Below are 22,631 nucleotides of genomic sequence, written 5' to 3'. Positions count from 1 at the left end.
TTTTAATGACTGGCAAGACTTCATTCAAAATGTCTGAGTGATAGTCGACTGTGTGTATACACACACACACACACACACACACACACACACACACCTTTATTCATTAATTTGTTGATGGACACTTAAGTTGCTTCCATATCTTGGTTATTGTAAAGAATACACTAAGCATTGGGGTGCATATATATTTTTGAATAAATGTTTTGGGTAATAACTGGGTATTTGGGTGTAACTGGGTTTTCTTTGGGTAATAACCCAGTAGTGGAATTGCTAAATCATATACTATTTCAATTTTTTTTAAGATTTTATTTATTTATTCATGAGAGAGAGAGAGAGAGGCAGAAGGAGAAGCAGGCTCCCAAGGAGCAGGGAGCCCGATGCAGGACTCGATCCCAGGACTCTGGGATCATGACCTGAGCCGAAGGCAGACGCTTAACCATCTGAGCCACCCAGGGGCCCTACTATTTCTATTTTTAGTTTTTTGAGGAACCTCCATACTGTTTTCCATAGTGGCTGCACCAATTTACCTTTCCACCAAGAGTGCACAAGGGTTCTCTCCTCTCCACATCCCCACCAACACATTGTCTTTTTGATACTAGCCATTTTGACAAGTGCAAGGTGATATTTCATTGTGGTTTTGATTTGCATTTGCCTGATGATGAGTGATGTTGAGTATCTTTTCATGTGTCTCCTGGCCATCTGTATGTCTTCTTTGGAAAAATGCCTATTCAGATTGCCCATTTTTTATTTGGATTAGTTCAGGACGGGTTGTTGTATGATTTTACATATATTGGATGTTAACTCCTTATTGCATGTATCATTTACAAATATCCTCTCCCATTCAGTAGCTTGCCTTTTCATTTTGTTGGTTTCCTTTGCTGTGCAAAAGCTTTTTATGTTGTTGTAGTCCCAATAGTTGATTTTTGCTTTTCTTGCCCTTGCCTGAGGAGACATAGCCAGAAAGATGTTGCTAAAGCTGCTGTCAGAGATTACTGCCTATGATTTCTTCTAGGAGTTTTATGGTTTTAGGTTTCACATTTAGGTCCTTAATCCATTTTGAGTTTATTTCTGTGTATGGTGTAAGAAAGTGGTCCAGTTTCGCTTCTCTAATATGTAGCTGCCCAGGTTCCCCTGCACCACTTCCTGGAGATTGTTGTCTCCTTGTGTATATCCTTGCCTCCATTTTTGTAGATTAATTGGCCATAGAAGTGTAGGTTTATTTCTGTCTCCTTATTCTGTTCTGTTGATCTGTGGGTCTATTTTTCTTTCAGTACTATAGTGTTTTGATTATTATAGCTATGTAGTATATCTTGAAATCTGGGATTGTGATACCTCTGGCTTCATTCTTCTTGCTCAAGATTGCTTTGGCTACTCAGGGCTTTTGTGGATCCATACAAATTTAATATCATTTCTTCTAGTCCTGTGAAAAAAATGCTATTGATATTTTGATAGGGATTCCGTTGAAAGTGTAGATTGCTTTGGGTGGCATAGATATTTTAACAATATTTTTCCAATTGCTTAGCATGGAGTATCTTTTCATTAGTGTCCTCTTTAATTTCTCCCATCAATGTTTTATAGCTTTCAGAGTGCAGGTCCTTCATCTCCTTGGTTAAGTTTATATCTATAATTTTATTCTTTTTCATGCACTTATAAATGGGATTCATAATTTGTTTCTGGTACTTTTGTTAGTAGTATATAGAAATGCAACATATTTCTGTATATCAATTTTGTATCCCACAACTTCACTGAATTCATTTATCACTTCCAAAAGTTTATTTGACCGAGTCTTTAGGGTTTTGTATGTACAGTATCATGTCATCTGGAGATAATGAGTTTACTTCTGCTATTCCAATTTGGATGCCTGCTACTTTTCCCTGTCTGATTGCTGTGGCTAGGACTTCTATTACAGTGTTGAGTAAAAGTGGCAGAAGTTGACATCCTTGTTCTCTTCCTCATCTGTTTTTCACCATTAAGTATGATGTTAGCTGGGGGTTTGTCATATATGGCCATTATTATGTTGAGGTATATTCTCTCTAAACCCATTTTGTTGTTGAGAATTTTTATCATGAATGGATATTGAATTTTATCAAATGCTTTTACTGAATCTATTGAGATCATCATAAGATTTTTATCCTTCATTTTGTTAATGTGGTGTGTGTCATGTTGATTGATCTGGGGATGTTGAACCACACTTGCATCCCCAGAATGAATCCCACTTGATAGCTGTGAATGATCCTTATAGTGATTGTTGAATGCAGTTTGCTAATATTTTGTTGAAAATTTTTTGCAGCCTGTTCATCAGAGATACTGGCCTGTAGTTTTCTTTTTTTATATTGTGTTTGCTGTGAGTATCATGGAAATGCTGGTCTTGTAGAATGTATTTGGAAGATTTCCTTTCTCTTCTATTTTTTTGCAATAGTTTGAGAAAAATGGGTATTAACTCTTTTTTAAATGTTTGGTAGAATTTATCTGTGAACTCATCTGGTCCTGGAATCAATACAAGTTTTTAATTATTGGTACCATTTCATTACTAATAATTGATTTTAGGTTTTTGTATTTCTTTCTGACTCAGGTTTAGAGGATTGCATGTTTTGAGGAATTTAGCCATTTCTTCTACCTTGTCTACTTTGTTGGCATATGATTTCTCAAGTAGTCTCTTCTAATCCTTTGCATGTCTGTGGTGTTTGTTGTTACTTCTCTTTCATTTCTGATTTTATTTGGGTCCTGTCTTTTTTTTTTTTTCCCTTAATGACTCTGGCTAAAATTTTATCAATCTTGTTTCTCTTTTCAACAATCCATCTCTTGGTTTCATTGATCTTTTCTACTGATTTTTTAGACTCTATTTTATTTCCACTCTGATCTTTTATTTCCTTCCTTTTACTAACTTTGGGCTTTGTTCTTCTTTTTCTAGTACCTTTAGATGTAAGGTTAGATTGTTTATTTGAATTTTTTTATTCCTTGAGGTAGGTCTGTATTGCTGTTAAGTGTCCTTGTCCGAACTGCTTTTGCTTTGTACCAAAGATTTTAAAGCACTGTGTTTTCATTTTCATATGTCTTCACGTATTTTATATCCTCTTGGATTTCATTGACCCAATGGTTGTTTAGCAGCATGTTGTTCAGCCTCCATCTGTTTGTTTGCCAGTTTTTTTTTTTTCTTGTGATTGGTTTCTAGTTTCATACCATTGTGGTTGGAAAAAATGCTAGTTATCATTTCAACCTTCTTACATATATTGAGACTTGTTTTGTGGCCTAACATCTATCCTGGAGAACGTTGCATGTGCACTTCAAAGGGAGGTGTATTTTGCCATTTGGGGACAGAATGTTCTGTATATGTCTGTTAAATCCACCTGGTCTAATCTGTCATTCAAAGACACAGTTTCTTCATTAATTTTTCTGTATGGATGATCTATCCATTGATATCTGTGTAAAGTCCCCTACTATCATTGTATTACTGTCCATTTCTTCCTTTATGTCTTAGTATTTGCTTTATGTATTTACACGCTCCAGTGTTGGGTGCATAGATACTTAGAATTGTTTTATCATCTTGTTGATTGATCCTTTTGCCATTATATAATGCCCCCTTTTGTGTCTTGTTACTGTTAAAATCTGTTTCCTTAGTATTGCTACTCCATGTTGTTGTTGTTGTTTTTGTTGTTGTTGTTAGAAGAACTCAGCAAAACAAATTCCGGTTTACTGTGAGATAACATTGTTTCACACATACATCAAACAGGCCAAAAATAAATAAGTTAATTATTAATAATAACTTCATAGACAAAAAAAAAAAGAAACTTTACCTTTGGCCTTTTTTACCATCTCATACAAACTGACTACTTAGAGTAGAGCTAAGTACAAACACAAAAAAATTTCCTAGAATGCTCAGAATAAAACTTTTGTTGCTCTTTTTGCCTATTTTTACAAGGTTTTTTTTTTTTCCCCTCTCCTTTGAGATTATAACGAACATGGTCACACCACAAGTAGGACAGAGGACTGTCTGATGGCTGGTTTGGTTACCCAAGATCATTAAAAATGGCTGACCCCTAGCAATATGTACAAAAATATAAAATGTAAACAAAAATACACATTTTCCTTTTTAAAGTACTTTGAAGAAAGAAAGAGGAGGGCCTTAGAAGTTTGGGTTCTTTTTTCCACCCCTGTTGCAAATTGTGGCTTTGGTTGGGTGGTGGAGAGCCTGTGTCATCTGTGGTTGGCCCTGCCCGCGCGGGGCGGCAGGACAAGACCCTACCGGAAGGTGACCACGTTTAGATTCTGAGACAGGAAGTGGAGGGTGAACAGGTCACGGTGGCCTTTTGTTGTTAAGTTGTTGTTAAGTTTAACTTTTTCTTTTTTGCCGTCTAGTTCTCCTCCTCGGTCTTCTGCTTCTTGGTGTCAGCATCATCATCCTCATCATCTTCAGCTGCCTTTTGCGCCAGCTGCCCCAGCCTCCCCATCTTCATCTCCATTCTCTTCCTCACCCCCTTCTTTCTCTTCTTCATTTATCTCATTGTTGCCCTCCTGTTCCCCATTTTCCTCATTAGTGTTCCCTTTAGCAGGTGCATCTCTTCCATTCTCTGCCTCCTCCATAACTTCCTTTCTCTCCTGTAAGTCCTTGGTGATGATTTCAGAGCTGGTGTCTGAAGTAAGTCTCTTGTAGGCTGCATATAGCTGGGTCTGATATTTTTCTATCCATTCCATTACCCTATGTCTTTTGACTAAAGCATTTAGTCTATTTACATTTAAAGTAATTTTTGATAGGTATGTACTTATTGCCATACTGTTCATTGTTTTCCATTTGTTCTTATAATTCTTCTTTTTTCCCTTCTTCTCTCACTCCCTTCCCTAGTGATTGATGACTTTTTATAGTGTCATGCTTGGCTTCTTTCTCTTTATTTTTTGCATGTCCTAGGTTTTGGTTTGTAGTTACCATGAAGTTCGTTTATAACATCCAAAGTATAAAACAGTTTGTACTAAGTGAATGGTCACTTAAATTTGAACACATTCTAAAAAATCTTTAGTTTTACTCCTTCCTCCATGTTTTATGCATATGCTGGCGTATTTTACATCTTTTTATTTTGAGTCCCTTTATGTAATTTCTTAGATCTAATTGATTTTACTATCTTTGTCTTTTAATCTTTATACTAGCTTTATAAGGGATTAATCTTCTACCTGAATGTTTGTTTCTACCAGTGAATTGCTTTCCTTTTATAATTTCTTTCTTCTACTTATGGCCTCTTCTTTTCCATTTAAAAAATTCCCTTTAATATTTCTTTTAAGGCTGGTTTCCTAGTGATAAACTATTTTAACTTTTTTTCTTCAAATTTTTATTTAAATTCCAGTTAGTTAACATGCAGTGTAACATTGGATTCTTGTGTAGAATTTAGTGAATCATCACTTATATACAACACCCAGTGTTCATCACAAGTGTCCTCCCTAATACCCATCTCCCCTTTGGAAATAGTTCGTTAGCTGTAGTTGAGTCTGTTTTTTGGTTTGCCTCTCTTCCCCCACCCCATGTTCATTCTTCTGTTTCTTAAATTCCATATATGAGTGAAGTCCTATGGTATTTGTCTTTCTGACTTATTTTGTTTAGTGTAATATGCTGTAGCTCCATCCTCATCATTGCAAATGGAAAGATTTCATTCTTTTTGATGCCTGAGTAATATTCCAGTGTGTGTGTGTGTGTGTGTGTGTGTGTGTGTGTGTGTGTGTGTATAATCCTTTGTCAAGGATTAGTTGACCATATAATTGTGGGGGATTCATTTCTGGGTTTTCTATTCTGTTGCATTGATCTATTTTTGTGCCAGTATCATACTATAAACCCTAGCCAGCCTTATCAAAAAAGAAAGAGAAATGACCCAAATAAATAAATTCACAAATGAGAGAGGAGAAATAACGACCAACACCAAAGAAATTCAAACAACCATAAGAATATTATGAAAAACTGTATGCCAACAAATTGGATAAGTTGGAAGAAATGGATAAATTCCTAGAAACATATAAACTAGCAAAACCAAACAGGAAGAAATAGAAAATTTGAGCGGACCAATAACCAGCAAGAAATTGAATCAGTAGTCAAAAGTCTCCCAAGAAACAGAAGTGCAGGATCAGATGGCTTCACATATGAATTCTACCAAATATTTAAAGAAAATTTAGTATCTATTCTTCTCAAACTAGTCCCAAAGATAAAAATGAAGGAAAACTTCCACATTCATTCTAAGGCCTGTATTACCCTGATATCTTTATCTTTAATCTTGACATTTCAATTATTATGTGTCTTGATGTGGACTTCCTTAGGTTCATCTTGTTTGGGATTCTCTGTGCCTCCTGAACATGAATGTCTGTTTCCTACCCCAGATTAGGAAAATTTTCAGCTATTATTTCTTCAGATAAGTTTTCTGCCCCTTTCTCTCCTTTCTCCTTCTTGAACCCCTATTATGTAAACATTTGTTCACATGATCTTATCCAAGAGATCCTGTAACTTATCCTCATTTTTTAAATTCTTTTTTCTTTTGCTGTTCAGTTGGGTGCTGCTTTTCATTACCCTGTCTTCCAGGTCACTGAGCCAAGGTACACCTGGTGTTGATTCCCTCAGTGTGTTTTTCACTTCAGTTATTGTATTCTTCAGCCTGATTGGTTCTTTTCTATGTTTTTTCTTTGTTGAAGTACTCACTGAGTTCATCCACTCTTATCTCCAGTCCACCTATCATCTTTATGACCATTACTTTGAACTCTTTATCTGATAGATTACTTATCTCCATTTCATTTAGTTCTTTTTATTCTGAGGTTTTGGTAGCCATCAGAGGCGGAGGTTCCCTTTGTTACTGTGTCTCTGTCTCTCTTGCCATTTTCCGTGTGGTCTCTTTATCTTTTGTTGTGCATAAGCTGTCCGTCAGCCCTCAGTTCTTCTTCAGCAGGACTTGCTCTGTATATAGGTATAGATTTGGTTTGTCCATGGAGGAGGTAAGTTCCTCATCACCATCTTAGACTGGAACTCTATATGTTTTGAATAGTAACCCGCTATTTCATATATCATTTGCAAATATATTTTCCCATTCAGTAGGCTGTCTTTTCATTTGCTGATGACTTCCTTTCCTGTGCAAAAGATGGCCTTTTGTGGTTCTGTATAAATTTTAGGATTATTTGTTCTAATTTTGTGAAAAATACTATTGGTATTTTTTATAGGGATTGCATTGAATCTATACATTGCTTTTGGTAATATGGACAATTAAATAATTATTCTTCCAGTTTATGAGCATGGTATATCTTTCAATTTCCTCATGGTATATTTAATTTCATTCATCAGTGTCTTACAGTGTTCAATGTACAGATTTTTTTTTTATCTCCCTGGATAAATTTCTTTTTAGATATTCTTTATGCAATTGTAAATGGAATCGTTTTCTGAATTTCCCTAGCATTTAATAGTTAGTGTAGAGAAAACACTTCCTGTATATTGATTTTGTATCCTGCGACTTTATTGAACTTGTTTATTAGTTATAATAAATTTTGTGAGTCTTTGGGGTTTTCTATATATAATATGTCCTCTGCAAATGGTGATGGTTCTACATCTTTGTTACAAATTTTGATGCCTTTTATTTTTTGTCTGTTTGCTGTGGCTAGATCTTCCAGTACTGTATTGAGTAAAAGTCATGAGAGTGGACATCCTTGTCTTGTTCCTGGTCTTACAGGAAAACCTTCAGCTTTTCATAATTGTGAGTTAGCTGTGCATTTTTTTAATATATGGCCTTTATTATGTTGAGGTATATCTCTTCTAAACCTACTTTGTTGAGAATTTTTATCATGAACAGATGTTGAATTTTGTCAAATGCTTTTTCTGTATCAATTGAGATCATTTTTATCCTTCATTTTGTTACTGTGGCATATCATACCACGTATTGGTATGTTGACTGATTTGGGAATATTAAACTATCCTTGCATCTCTCACTTGATTGTGGTGAATAATCCTTTCAATGTATTGTTGAATACATTTTGCTAATATTTTATTGTAGGTTTTTGCATCTATATTCATCAGAGATATTGGCCTGTAATTTCCCTTTTCATAGGGCTTTTGTCAGATTTTGGTATTAGGGTAATGTTAGCCTTGTAGAATGAATTTGAAAGCTTCCTTCCTCTTCTATTTTTGAAATAATTTGAGAAGAATAGGTGTTAACTCTTAAATGTTTGAAACAATTCACCTGTGAAGCCATCTGGTCCTAGACTTAATGTTTGTTGGGAGTTTTTAATCACCAGTTTAATTTCATTACTAGTATCAGTCTGTTCAGATTTTCTGTTTCTTCCTAATTCAGTTGTGGAAGATTGTATATTTCTAGATTTTTATCTAGTTCTAGTTTATCCAATTTGTTGGTGTACATTTTTTTTGTAGTTGTCTCATAATCATTTGTATTTCTGTGATGTCAGTGGTAGCATCTCCAGTCTTATTTTTTATTTCTGCTCCTCTTTTCTTTCCTTCATGATTCTGCCTAAAGGTTTATCAATTTTATCTTTGAAGAGCCAACTCTTTGTTTTATATATCTTTTCTGGTTTTTTTTTTTTTTTTTTTACTCTATTTCCACTCTGATCTTTGTTACTTCTTTCCTTGTACTACCTTGGGGCTTTGCTTATTCTTTTTCTAGTTCCTTTAAATATAAAGTTAGATGGTTTGAGGTCTTTCTTGTTTCTCAAGATAGGCAGGTATTGCTTTAAATGAACTACTTTTGCTTTGTATCAAATACTTTGAACCAATGTGTTGTTATTTTGTCTGAAAGTTTTTAATTTCTTCTTTGACTTCTTTGACCATTGGTTATTGAGTAGCATGTTTTCTAGCCTCCATTTCTAGTTCTCCAAGTAAGAATAAGTCTTATTTGTTCTTGTAATTTTTAATTTCATACTGTTGTGGTCAGGAAATATGCTTGATATAGTTTCATTCTTCTTAAATGTATTGAGACTTTTTTTGCAGCCTAACTTATGATCTATCTTGAAGAATGTTCTATGTACATTAGAAAAGAAAGTGTACTTTACTGTGTGGTGATGGTATGTTCTGATATATCTGTTAAGTTCATCTAGTCTAATGTGTTCAACTCTATTTCCTTATTGATTTTTTTCTGGATAATTTATCCACTGATGTAAGTAGGGTGTTAAAGTCCCCTTCTTCATTGTATTACTGTCAGTTTCTCTCTTCATTAATTTTTTTTAAGATTTTATTTGTTTGTCAGAGAGAGAGAGTGAATGAGCACAAACAGAGGGAGCAGCAGGCAGAGGGAGAAGCGGGCTCCCCACTGAGCAGGGAGCCTGATGTGGGGCTCGATCCCAGGACCCTGAGATCATGACCTGAGCCAAAGGCAGATGCTTAACTGACTGAGCCACCCAGGCATCCCCCTCCCTTCATTATTATCTACTTTATGTATTTAGGTGCTCTAAAACTGGGTGCATGCACATTTATAAATGGTTTTATTCTCTTGTGGGATTGTTTCCTTTATCATTATGTAATACCCTTTTTGTCTCTTGTTATAGTCTTTTTTTCCCCATGTTCTAAGTTTTTATTTAAATTTTAGTTAACATATAGTGTAATATTGGTTTCAGGAGTAGAATTTAACGATTCATCACTTAGTCTTTTTTTTAAATCTATTATTTTCTTTTTTTTTAAGATTTTATTTTTTAAAATTTTTTATTGTTATGTTTATCACCATACATTACATCATTAGTTCTTGATATAGTGTTCCATGATTCATTGTTTGTGCATAACACCCAGTGCTCCACGCAGAATGTGCCCTCTTTAATACCCATCACCAGACTAACCCATCCCCCCCACCCCCCTCCCCTCTAAAACCCTCAGTTTGTTTTTCAGAGTCCATCGTCTCTCATGGTTCGTCTCCCCCTCCAACTTACTCCCCTTCATTCTTCCCCTCCTGCTGTCTTCTTCTTTTTCTTTTATTTTCTGATAGAAGTATTGCTCCCTCAGGGTTTTTTTGTTTTGGGGTTTTTTTTTTTTTTTTTGCTTTAATCTGCATGGAATGTCTTTTTCCAACCCTTCACTTTTAGTCTGTATGTGTCTTTAGGTCTGAAGTGAGTCTCTTGTAGGCAGCATATAGATGGGACTTGTTTTTATCCATTTAGTCACGCTGTGTCTTTTGATGAGAGAATTTAATCCATTTACACTTAAAATAATTACTCTTAGGTATGTATTATTGCCATTTTATTGTTTTCTTGGCTTTTTAAATTCTGGGGTTTTTTTACTGAAGTATAATTAAAATACAGTGTTATATTTCAGATGTATAATATGATTCAACAATACTGTACATTTCTCAGTGCTCATCAAGATAAGTGTACTCTCAATCCCCTTTATTTCACTCATCCTACCACCCACCTTTCTTCTGACAACCACCAGTTTATTCTCTGGTATTTTTTTTCCTTAAACTGTACATATGAGTGAAATCATATTTGTCTTTCTGTCTTATGCCACTTAGTATTATAACACTCTAGATCCATCCATGTTGTTGCAAATGGCAATATCTCATTCTTTTTATGGCTGAGTAGAGTGTGTGTGTGTGTGTGTGTGTGTGTGTATCACATCTTAATTCACCTATCTATGGACACTTGTGTTGCTTCCTTATCTTGGCTATTATAAATGATAGGGGTACAATAAATATAAGGTTGAATATATCTTCTTGAATCAGTGTTTTCATTTTCATTGAGTAAATACCCAGGAGTAAAATTACTGAGTTATACGGTGTTTCTGTTTTTAATTTTTGAGGAAACTCCATGCTATCTCCCATACTCCCAGTGGCAGTTGCATAGTGGCAGTTGCATCCCACCCCCCGCAACAGCGCATAAGTGTTCTTTATTTTCCACATCCTCACCAACACTTATTTCTTGTGATTTTTTTTATTCCAGACATTCTGACAGGCATGAGGTGATATCTCGTGGTTTTGACTTGCATTTGCCTGATGATGAGTGATTTTTGAGCATCTTTTCATGTGTCTGTTGATCATGTGGATGTCTTCTTTGGAAAAACGTCTCTTCAGGTCTTCTGCCCATTTTTAAATTGGGTTACTTGGGGGGTTTTTTGGTGTTGAGTTGGTTGTATAAGTTCTTTATATATTTAAGATATTAACCCCTTATTAAATATATCATTTGGAAATATTTTCTGCCTTCCAGTAGATTGCCTTGTCCTTTTGTTGATGGTTTCCTTCACTGTGCAAAACATTTTTATTCTTGTGTAGTCCCAATAGTTTAATTTTGCTTTTGTTTCCCTTGTCTGAGGAAGCATATCTAGAAAATTTTTTTGGCTGGTGTCAGAGAAATTATTGTGTATGCTTTCTTCTAGGGTTTTATGGCTTTAGGTTTCACATTTAGGTCTTTAATGCATTTTCAGTTTATTTTTGTATAGTGTAAGAGTAGTCTGTTTTCATTCATTCACATACAGCTGTCCAGTTTTCCCACCACCATTTGTTGAAAAGACTGTCTTTCCCTGATTGAATATTCTTGCCTTCTTTGTTTTAGATTAATTGACCATAGAAATGTGGGTTTATTTCTGGACTCTTCATTCTTTTTCATTAATCTGTGTTTATTTTGTACCAGTACCATAACATTTTTGATTACTATAAATTTGTAGTTTATCTTGAAATCTGGGATTCTGATACCTCTAGCTTAGTTCTTCTTTCTCAAGATTGCTTTGGTTATTTGAGGTCTTTTGTGGTTTCATACAAATTTTAGGATTATTTTAGTTCTGTGATAGATGTTGTTGGAATTTAATAGGGATTGCATTAAATCTGTAGATTGCTTTGGGTAGCAGGGACATTCTGACAATATTAGTTCTTCCAATCCATGTGTATGGAATATCTTTCCATTTGTTTGTCATTTTTAATTTCTTTCATCCATATTTTATAATTTTGAGTAAAGGTCTTTTCACCTCTTTGGTTAAGTTTATTCCTAGTTATTAAATTATTTTTAATGCTATTATTTTTTTGTTGTTGTTCTTTTTGGTGTTTGACTTGGTTGTTTTACATTACACTGTCGTTCAGATCACAGATGTGTTCTTCTGCCTCCTCTAATCTGCTATATATATAAAAACATACTAGAGGGTATGTTTTTGCAGTTATTGAGTTCTTCATCTCTGACTGGTTCTTTATATATTTTCTATCTCTTTGTTGATGGTCTCACCGAGATCCTCCACTCTCTTCTCACACCCAGTATCTTTATAACCATTACTTCAAATTCTTTATCAGGCATATTGCTTATCTTTGTTTCTTTTCCTCTTTCTTTCTTTTCTTTCTTTTTTTTTTTTTTTTTTTTTTTTGCTTATCTCTGTTTCATATAGCTCATTTAGGTCTTTTGTTGTGGTTTTGTCCTCTTTTCATTTGGAACATATTCCTTTGTCTCCTCATCTTCTGTCTCCCTCTCTCTCTGTTTGTTTCTAGGTATTAGGAAAATCAGCCATATCTCTTGATCTTGAGAGTAGTGACTTTATGAAGAAGAGGTCATTTGGTATCCTGTGGTACAATGCCCCCTGTTCACCAGAGCCAGGCACTTGAGTGGTGTCTCCTATGGGGGTTGTGTTCTTCCTACTATTGTAGCTCATCCATGTTTGCCTTCAGATCAGTTGACTGCAATGGCCCACTTTGCCTTTTGTGGGTATGCCAGGAAGGGTTTGGTCCCTGTGCTGTTTAGAGGCCAGTCTGGGGCTGCTTTGGGGCTGCTGATATCAGCAGTCAGACAAGATGCCTGTCCTCAGCTCATCTGCCAGTGCTGCAGTTGCATTGAAGTGCAAAGCATCCTCCCTGCCTTGTCCCCTGTGAGTCTTTCACTGGTAGGCAAGACCACCAATCAGACCCGGTGCCTGTCCCCAATCCCTCTGGCATGGTTGCAGTTGCACTGATTGGAAGGGCACTCTCTCTGTGCTGCCAGCTATAAAGTTTGGCTGCTGGGACTGAGGGCACTTTGGTGTATGTGGTTATCTTCCCCTCTCCTCAGGGCAGGAGTTACTTTAGAGTGGTGCTGGTCTGCCAAGACTTCTTACAGGGTATGTAGGGGCAGGAAGCTTTAGAGGAATGCCTGCAGAGTGGGGCAGGTTTGACAGGTACAGATTCCTAGGAGAATATGAAGGTGATGGGGTGTGCAGTGCTAGTAAGATAGGTAGAGAGTGTTTGCTCTGGTTCCTGCAAGTGCTTGGCTATCTAGGCTGAGGGGTGGATAAATGGCACCCCCCAGCTTTTTTTTTTTTTTTTTTTTTTTTCAGAGAGAGAAAGGGAGGGAGGGATGGAGGGAGGGGAAAGGGAGGGAGGGAAGGGAGGAAGGGAAAGAGACAAGTCCTGAGATGAGTAAATCTCCTTCTTGTACACCCCAGGTGCTTTGCAAACTGCTGCTTTTATGCTGTATCTCAGTGAGGGTATTTGTTCCACTGGCTCTTTAAGGGCAGGGAATCAGTTCCCTATTGCCCTCCAGCTCTCCCAGAGCTAAGCCTGTTGATTCTTAAAGTACCCAGAGTTAAGCCCTGCTGATTGTAAAAATGCACAAAATTAAGCACCACTGGTTTTCAGAACCAAATGTTACGGGAATTTGTCTTCCCAGTGTGGGGCCCTGTGCCTGGGTGCCTAGTGTGGGGTCTTATTCTCTCATTTCTCCATGCTTGTGGTGTCCCTGCCATTTATGATAAATCACACAGATCACAGATATCTCCACCCCTTCTACCCTTTTTGATGTGGCTGCCTCTCTACAATTAACTGTGGGATGTCTGTTCTGCTAGTCTTCTGGGCGGTTTTCTTAGTTAGTTGCACTGATATGGCCATTATGGCAGTGTATCTGTGTGATGAGGTGAACTCAGCATCCTACCACTCCACCATCCTCCCAAGGCTATTCTTTCTTCTCTTGCTCTCTTCCTTTGTAATTGATGATTTTTGTTATTATTGTGCTTTGATCACTTTTTAATTTTAAGTTTTTGGTGTATCATAGGTTTTTGGCTTATGGTTACCACGAGGTTCATACATAACATTCTAACTACATAGCAGTCTATATTAAGTTGATGGTTGCTTAAGTTTAAACATTCCAAAAGCACTAAATTTTGCTCCCACCCACCATGTTTTATGTATACGATATCATATTTTACATCTTTTTCATTTTGTGAATCCCTTCATTTTTTAGATATAACTGAATTACCATTTTTGTCTTTTGACCTTCATTCAAATTTTATAAGTGATCAACCTACTACCTTTCTGGTATGTTACCATTTATCAGTGACAATTTTTCCTTTTATAATTTCTTCTAAATATGGCCTTTTATTTTCTGCATAAATAAATTCCTTTAAAATTTCTTATGAGGCCAGTTTAGTGGTGATGAAATCCTTTTTTGATTGAGAAACTTTCTCTTCAGTTCTGAATTACAACCTTACTGGGTACAGTGTTCTTGGTTAATGGCTTTTTTTTCCTTTTGGCATGTTCAATATATCATGCAGTATTTCTCCTGAAAAATCATCTGATACCCTTATGAGGGTTTTCCTTGGTTTTCTCTTACTGCTTTTAAAATTCTCTTTCTCAGGGTGCTTGATGGCTCCCTTGGTTAAGCATCTACCTTCGGCTCAGGTCATGATCTCAGCGTCCTAGGATGGAGCCCTGCACTGGTCTCCATGCTCAGCAGGGAGCCTGCTTCTCCCTCTCCCTCTGCTGCTCCCCCTACCTGCACTCTCTCTCTCTCTGTGTCAAATAAATAAATGAAATCTTTAAGAAAAAAAAAAGGTTCTCTTTCTCATGAATTGTTGACATTTTAATTATTATGTGTCTCTGTGTGGACCTCCTTGGGTTCATCTTATTTGGGGCTTTCTGTGATTCCTAGATATGAATGTCTCCTTCCCCAGGTTAGGGCACTTTTCAGCTATTATTTCTTCAAAAAATTTTTTTCACATAATTTTCTGCCCCATTTCTCTTTTCTCCTTGTGGAATCTGAACAATGCCTATGTTAGTATGCTTGATGTTGCCCCAGAGGTCTTTTAACCTATCTCCATTTTTAAAAATTATTTTTTCTTTGGGGCGCTTGGCTGGATCAGTTGTTAAGCATCTGCCTTCGGCTCAGGTCATGGTCCCAGGGTCCTGGGATCGAGCCCCACATTGGGCTCCCCGCTCCGCGGGAAGCTTGCTTCTCCCTCTCCCACTCCCCCTGCTTGTGTTCCCTCTCTCACTGAGTCCCTGTCAAATAAATAAAATCTTAAAAAAATTTTTTTTTCTTTTTGCTGTTCAGCATATGTGCTTTCTACTACCCTGTCTTCCAAATTGGTGATTGCTGCATCCTCGAATGGGTTTGTTGATTCTCTCTAGTGTAATTTTCATTTCAGTTATTGTATTCTTATTTTTTAAAAAAATATTCTCTTTTGAAGTTCTCAGTAGTTCACTCTTTGCTCAGGTCTGGTGAACATCTTTATAATTATAACCGCATTTATTTTTTTAATAAAGATTTTTATTTGAGAGAGAGAGAGCATGAGAGGGGGGAGGATCAGAAGATGAAGCAGATTCCCTGCCGAGCAGGGAGTCTGATGCCGGACTCGATCCCAGCACTTCAGGATCATGACCGGAACCAAAGGCAGTTGCTTAACCAGCTGAGCCACCCAGGCACCCCTATAACCGAATTCTTTATCAGGTAGATTACTTATATTCATTTTGTTAAGTTCTTTTTCTGAAGTTTTTGTCTTGCTCTTTCATTTGGAGTGTCTTCCTGTTTCTCCTCATTTTGATTTTATATGCTTTTTTCCTTTTATGAATTATGTGAAATAGCTACCTCTTGCAGTCTTGAAAAATTGTGCTTTTGTGTGGTAGTCTCCCTTCTAGACTGTGCGTGGTGGCTTTGGCTGGAACTGTAGCAGGCATGAGCTGTGGATCTCAGGGCACTCCATGCCAGGGCTGCCTTGGTGGAACAGCTGGAGGTGAAGCAGGCACAAGCAGGGGGTCCTGGGGCACTGTGCCCAGGTGCCACCATAGTGGGATGGCTGGAGCTAAAATAGGCACAGCCTGGGTGGTCCCAAGGTGTTCTGCACAGGAGGTTCCTTGGCAGGATGGCCATAGGTGAAGCAAGCATGGCCCAGTGTTGGCTAGGGCACTCCACCTGGGATCCCTGCTGGGATGGCTGGAGCTGAAGCTGGCATGGGCCAGGTGTGTACTGGAGTACCTTGTACCCAGGCCACATTGGCAATATGATTGGAGCTGTGGGCACAGGCTGAGGGTTTCTCAGTGTGTACTGCACCAGTGTATGCTTGCTGGGACAGCTATCACTGGGACAAGTGCAGGGGGGGACCCTGCCTTGAGGGAGTAATCTGGAGCTGGTGTAGGCTAGAATCCTGGAGGTCTGAGGTGGCAGGCTTACTAGCACACCAGGACTCTGCTTCTGCCTGTGCTATTGTGGTGGAAAGGAAATGTAAACAATGGAGCTTGTCATTACCACCAACCCCAGAGAGTTCCAGCAATATTTGGTGGGCACTGTAGGGACACTGTAGGGTTTTCTTAATTTATGCTCTACTTTGCCCTTTAAACCACAAGGATTTTTTTTTTCTTTTCTGTGCTCCAAGACAGGTGAATCTGTGCAGGGGCTCCTCAGTGATATCCCTCCCAACTGCAGTTTTCAGTGTTGGTAGAGAGGTTACCAACATAACCGTCCCCATCTCTCCTGCTCTTCTCTACCTGGCCTCTCTATCCTTTGTTGTGCAAAAGCCCTTTGATACAGTTCCTCAGGAGGAATGGCTCTAAATGTAGGTATAAATTTAGTGTGTCTGTGGGAGGGTCTTCCTATGCTGCCATAGGACCCTCTCCCCCTTTTTAACCTTTAATCCAATATGAAAACCTAATTCCGCCCAACTATTATCTCTTTGGAAATGGGGCTAAAATTTCTCTTTTTATTTCAAGCATACCTTAGTATTTTGTATAAGACATTGGAATGATAAAGGAAGCATCAGAGGCAAGAATCATTGAAATACATGATACTGAGTGACCAAGTACAGACTCTATGCCTTTATCATGTTTCCAATATTCTCATTTTCATTTCTATCCTGACCCTAGCTAGATTTACCAAATTTACACAAGGCAGGAGCTGGTGTGGACAGACCTGGGATATATATGCTGTATTTTGTTTCAACTACAAATACAATAAAACTTACTACTTAGTGTACAGTTCTATGAGGCTTTGTTTTTTTTTTTAAGATTTTATTTATTCATTTGACAGAGAGCACAGCAGGGGAAGGGGCAGAGACAGAGGGAGAAGCAGGCTCCCTGCCAAGCAGGGAGCCCAATGCGGGGCCCCATCCCAGGACCCTGGGATCATGACCTGAGCCGAAGGCAGACGCCCAACCGACTGAATCACCCAGGTGCATCTGTACAGTTCTATGAGTTTTAACATGGGGTCTAGGTTTGTGTAAGCACAGTCACAATTCAGACCAGTTCCATCATCCTGATAAACTGGCTCTTCGTATTTACACTGTCCCTCCTCCTCTGACCTTTGGCAACCACTGATCTATTCTCTATAGTTATAGTTTAAATGGACTCATACAGTACGTAATCTTTTGAGACTGGCATCTTTCCATCAGCATAATGTACATGAGATTTGTCGGTATTGTTGTATGTCTCAATATTTGTTTATTTTTATTGCTGGACAGTACTCCATTGTATGAATGTACCAGTTTTTTTGTTTTGTTTTAACCCATTCACTAATTGAAGAACATTTGCTTGTATCCAGCTTGGGGTAATTATGAATACAGCTACTATAAACATTCATGTACAGGTTTTGTGTGAATGTAAGTCCTCATTGCTCTATGGCAGTGATTCACAGTCAGGGCTAATTTTGTTCTTCAGGGAAATTTTGGCAATGCCTGGAGAACATTTTTGATTACCACAACTAAAGCAAGATCGGTGTTGTGGAGGGAAGAATTGCTAGGCATTTAACGGATAGGAGTCAAAGTACATTATCTTACAATGGACAGGATAGCGCCCCCCACCACCAAAGCAAAGATTTATTGGCCTAAAACATCAATAATTCCACAGTGAGAGACTCTACTCTACAATTCATGTATAAGAATGAGATTTACTATGTACCATTTACTAGAGTATATGGTACATAAGTGTATATTTAACTGTATAAGGAACTGCCAAACTTTGCAGACAGGGTATAATTTTTGGCATTCTCACATTCCACATTCTTACAAGAAGTTGATATTGCAGGATTTTCTTTAGTTTTTTGGGGGTTTTTTGGGGGGGGAGTTTGGCGGGTTTTTTGTTTTGTTTTTTTGGCCATTCTGATAGGGATAGCTCATCAGGGTTTTATTTGGTGTTTCCTTAATAGTAAATAATATTGATTATCTTTTTTATTCCTTTATTTTCCATCCATATATCCTCTTTGGCAAAGGATGTATTCAAATTTTTTGCCCAATTTTTTATTGTTTGCATTCTTACTGTTGAATTTTGAGAGTTCCTTATATATTAGTTACAAGTGATTGGTTAAATGTGTGATTGGCAAATATTTTCTCCTGCTCTGTAGTTTGTCTTTTCATTTTCTCAACACTCGTTCACAAAGGAAAATGTGTTAACCTTCATGAAGTTCAAGTTAATATTTTTTTTAATTTATGGATTATGCGTTCAGTATCCTATCTAAGTACTCTAAGCACAGGTCATTAAGATATTCTGGTTTTTTATTTTTAAAGAAAATTCTGTGGTTTTAAATTTTACATGTAGCTCTATGATCCATTTAAGTTAATTTTTATATAAGGTATAAGGCTTAGATTGATATTCATTTTCTTATTGTATGGATGGCAGATTGTTCCAACCGTTTCTTGTAAAACTATCATTTTTCCATTGAATCTCCTTTCTGCATTTGCAAAAATGTCAATTAGCCATATTTATATGGTTACATTTCTGAACTTTCTATTCTCTTCTTCTCATACTTGTTTATCCTTCCATTAATTCTACACTGCACTATTGTAGTAAGCCTTGAAATTTTGTATGACCTCCAATTTTCTTCTTTTTAAAAGTTATTTTATGTATTATAGTTCCTTTACTTTATGTAAATTTTGGAATCAGTTTATCTAGATCAGCAAAGCTTCCTGTGGGGATTTTGTTCCAAATTGTTTTAAGTCTATAGTTAGGAGACAATTAAAATATTAGCTATATGGAAGTCTTCCAATCCATAAATATGATTTGTTGCTTCATTTATATAAATCTATAATTTTTATCAACATTTTATAGTTTTCAGACTATATTTTATCTAGTTTTTTAGAATTTTATCTCAGGATTTCATTTTTTAACCACTTGTATATGGTATTATTTATTTTACTTTCATTTCTAAATTTTCTTTAATAAAAATACTATATATGGAAATGCAACTGAATTTTGTGTGTTGACCTTCTATATACTATAATCGATAAACTTTCGTATTAGTTCTCAGAGTATTTTGTAGGTTCCTTTGGATTCTCTACATAGATAATCCTGTCCTCTGCAAATAGGATGGGTTTTATCTCATGTCTGGCCTACATGTGCTTGATTTCTTTTTCTTTCTCCATGCAATGGCTAGCCCTTCTGGTATGATGTTGAATAGGAGTGGTAAAAGTAGACATCTTTGCCTTATTATGAAAAAGCACTCTATTTTTAACCACTGACTGTGATGTTTGCTGTATATTTGCTGTGCGTGTTGTTTAATGGATTAAGAAAGTTCTGGGTTTTGGGGTCCCTATGTGGTTCAGTCGGTTAAGTATCTGCCTTCAGCTCAGGTCATGATCCTGGGGTCCTGAGATTGAACCCCGCGCTGGGCTCCCTGCTCAGTGGGGACCCTGCTTCTCCCTCTCCCTCTCCCTCTGCCTCTGCTCGTTCTCTCTCTCTCAAATAAGTAAAATATTTTTTAAAAAAAGTTCTGGGTTTTTAAAAATTGAGGTATAGTTGACATACAATATTATACTAATTGCTGGTATACAACGTAGTGATTCAACAAATACATACATTTCAAAATGCTTCCCATGATAAGTATAGTTACCATCTGTAACAATACAAAGTTATTAAAATATAATTGAGGATATTCCCTCTGCTGTACTTTTCATCCTCATGACTTACTTTATAACTGGGGGTTTGTGCCTCTTAATCTCCTTCTCCTATTTAGCCTGTTTCCTCGCCACCACACCTCACAGGCAACCATCACTTTGTTTATGAGTCTGTTTGGTTTTTGTTTGTTCCTTTGTTGTGTTTTTTAGATTGCAAATATAAGTGAAATCATATGGTATTTGTCTTTTTCTGACTTATTTTACATGGCATAATATCTCTAGGTCCATCCATGTTGTTGCAAATGACAAGATTTCATTCCTTTGATGCATGAGTAATATTCCATCCTAAATATATATACCATCTCTTCTTTATCCATCAGCAAAAAAATACTTGGGCTGCTTCCATATCTTGGCTATTGTAAATAATGTTATCCATTTGGTCACACTATGTCTTTTGATTGGAGCATTTAGGCCATTTATGTTTAAAACGATTGATAGGTATATACGTATTGCCATTTTCTTGTTTTATAACCATTTTTGTAGTTCTTCTCTGTCCTTCTCTTTCCCTGTTGCCCTGTGGTCTGATAGCGTTCTTTAGTGTTATGCTTGGATTCCTTTTTCTTTATTTTTTGGGGTGTCTATTATAGGATTTTGATTTATGGTTACCTTTAGGTTCATATATAAAACATCTTATGCATCTATCAGTCTATATTAAATAGATGGTCTCATAAGTTTGAACTCATTCTAAAAGCACTAAACTTTTCTCCCTGCCTCCATGTTTTATGTATATGATGTCATAATTTATATTCTTTTATGAATCTCTTGACTGATGTTTGTAAATATAATTGTTTTTACTGCTTTGTGCTTTTATTTCCATACTGGTTTTACAAGTGATTAATCTACTACTTTTATTGTATGTTTGCATTTACCTGTGAGTTTTTTTCATAATTTTCTTAGTCCTGATTATGGTCTTTTCTTTCCACTCAAAGAATTCCCTTTAACATTTCTTGTAAGATTGGTTTAGTGATGAATCCTTTAACTTTGTCTGGAAATTCTTTATCTCTCCTATTCTGAATGATGATCTTTCTGGGTAGAGTATTCTTGGTTGCAGATTTTTTTTCCTTTCAGTACTTTAAATATACTGTGTCACTTTCTTCTGGCCTGTAAAGTTTCTGTTGAAAACTCAGCTAATAGCCTTATGGGATTTCCCTTATATGTAACTGTTATACCTTGTTGCTTTTAAAATTCTCTCTTTATTACTACTTTTTGCCATTTCAATTTTTTTTTTATTTTGGTGTGGGCCTCCTTGGGTTTTGTTTGGGGCTGTCTGTGCTTCTGGATCTAGATGTCTGTTTCCTTCCCCAGATTAGGGAAGTTTTCAGCTATTTCCTTAAATACATTTTCTGCCCTCTTCTCTCTTTTCCTTCTGAGATTCCTATAGTGAGGATGTTATGATGCTTATGTTCTGTGTTCCCTTAACCTATTCTCATTTTTTATTCATTTTTCTTTTTGCTGTTCAGATTGGTTGCTTTCTATTACTGTCTTCCAGATTGCTGATCCATTCTTATGCCCGCTGAGGTCCTGCTGATGCTTGTTTGCCATGTTGAGAACAGTGTCATTTCAATGACTAAAAATGACTATTCTGCAGTGCATGTAGATATGTTTAAGAACACTTATAATAAAGATGATACTTCCATCTTCCATGCTATGTTGAGAACAGTATTACCATCATTTAATGGAAGTTTTGCAAAATCTGCAATGCATGTGAAAAAGTGTTTAAGAATGCCTGCAATAGAGAAGCATAGGTAGAGATGTGTTTAAGTATACATGTAGTAAAAATGATTCTAAGAACGCTACTTGCTTACTATGTTGAGAACAGTATTATTTCAGTAAATGGATGTATCAACCAGACTATATTGCATGAAGAGAGTTAATAAAATATACTTGTACATATAAAAAAAAAAAGAGGTCCTGTGGTGCCCCATAACACAAAGCCCCCTATTCACCAGAACCAGGCACTTGAAGAGCATCTCCTATGTGGGTAGGATGCACACTACCGTTATAGCTGAGCTGGTTTGCCTTCAGTCCAGTTAGCACTGATGGCCCATTTGCCTTTTGTGGATGCACTGGGCAGTGTTTGAGCCCTGTGCTATTAGAAGTCCTGTCTGGGGCTTCCATGGACTTACACTTGGGTGGTGTCAGCAGTCAGACAAGGTCCTGCTCTCAGCCTGTCTTCCAAGGCAGCAGTCACACTGAATTGCAGGGTACTTTTCCTATTCTGCCCCCTGAGAAGCTTTCTTTGGTGGGCAGGGGTGGCAGTCAAACTGATGCCTACTCTAAGTCCATCTGCTGGGGCTGCAGTCACCCCAACCTGCAGGGTGTTCTTCCTATATTGTCCCCAGTGAGGCTTTTATCAGTGGGCAGGGCCAGTGGTCAGACTAGATGCCTGCTCCTAGTCCCTCTGGCATGGCTGCAATTGCACTGATTGGCAGAGCACTCTGTCTGTGCTGCCAGGTATAAGATTCAGCTGCTGGGTCTATGGGCACATTAATGTGTGTGGTTATCTTCCCCTCTCCCCGGGTCAGGAGTCACTTTAGAGTGCTGCTGGTCCCTGCTGGAACTGTTTGCAAGGTGTGCAGGAGAAGGAACT

General features: G+C 37.1%; 1 pseudogene; it reads right to left on the bottom strand.

Moving 5' to 3' along the window:
• LOC112840200 (NXPE family member 2-like) overlaps nucleotides 1-4,689 on the bottom strand; it is a 29,336-nt pseudogene extending 24,647 nt beyond the window's left edge.
• Nucleotides 4,690-22,631: the final 17,942 nt, after the last annotated feature.

Source organism: Callorhinus ursinus, unplaced genomic scaffold (assembly GCF_003265705.2).
Source record: "Callorhinus ursinus isolate GAN/ISIS: 27379988/994484 unplaced genomic scaffold, GSC_fseal_2.0 scaffold19, whole genome shotgun sequence".
NCBI classification, from domain to species: domain Eukaryota; kingdom Metazoa; phylum Chordata; class Mammalia; order Carnivora; family Otariidae; genus Callorhinus; species Callorhinus ursinus.
Note: the sequence above shows the minus strand (reverse complement) of the source record. Positions and strands in the feature narration are given on the sequence as shown.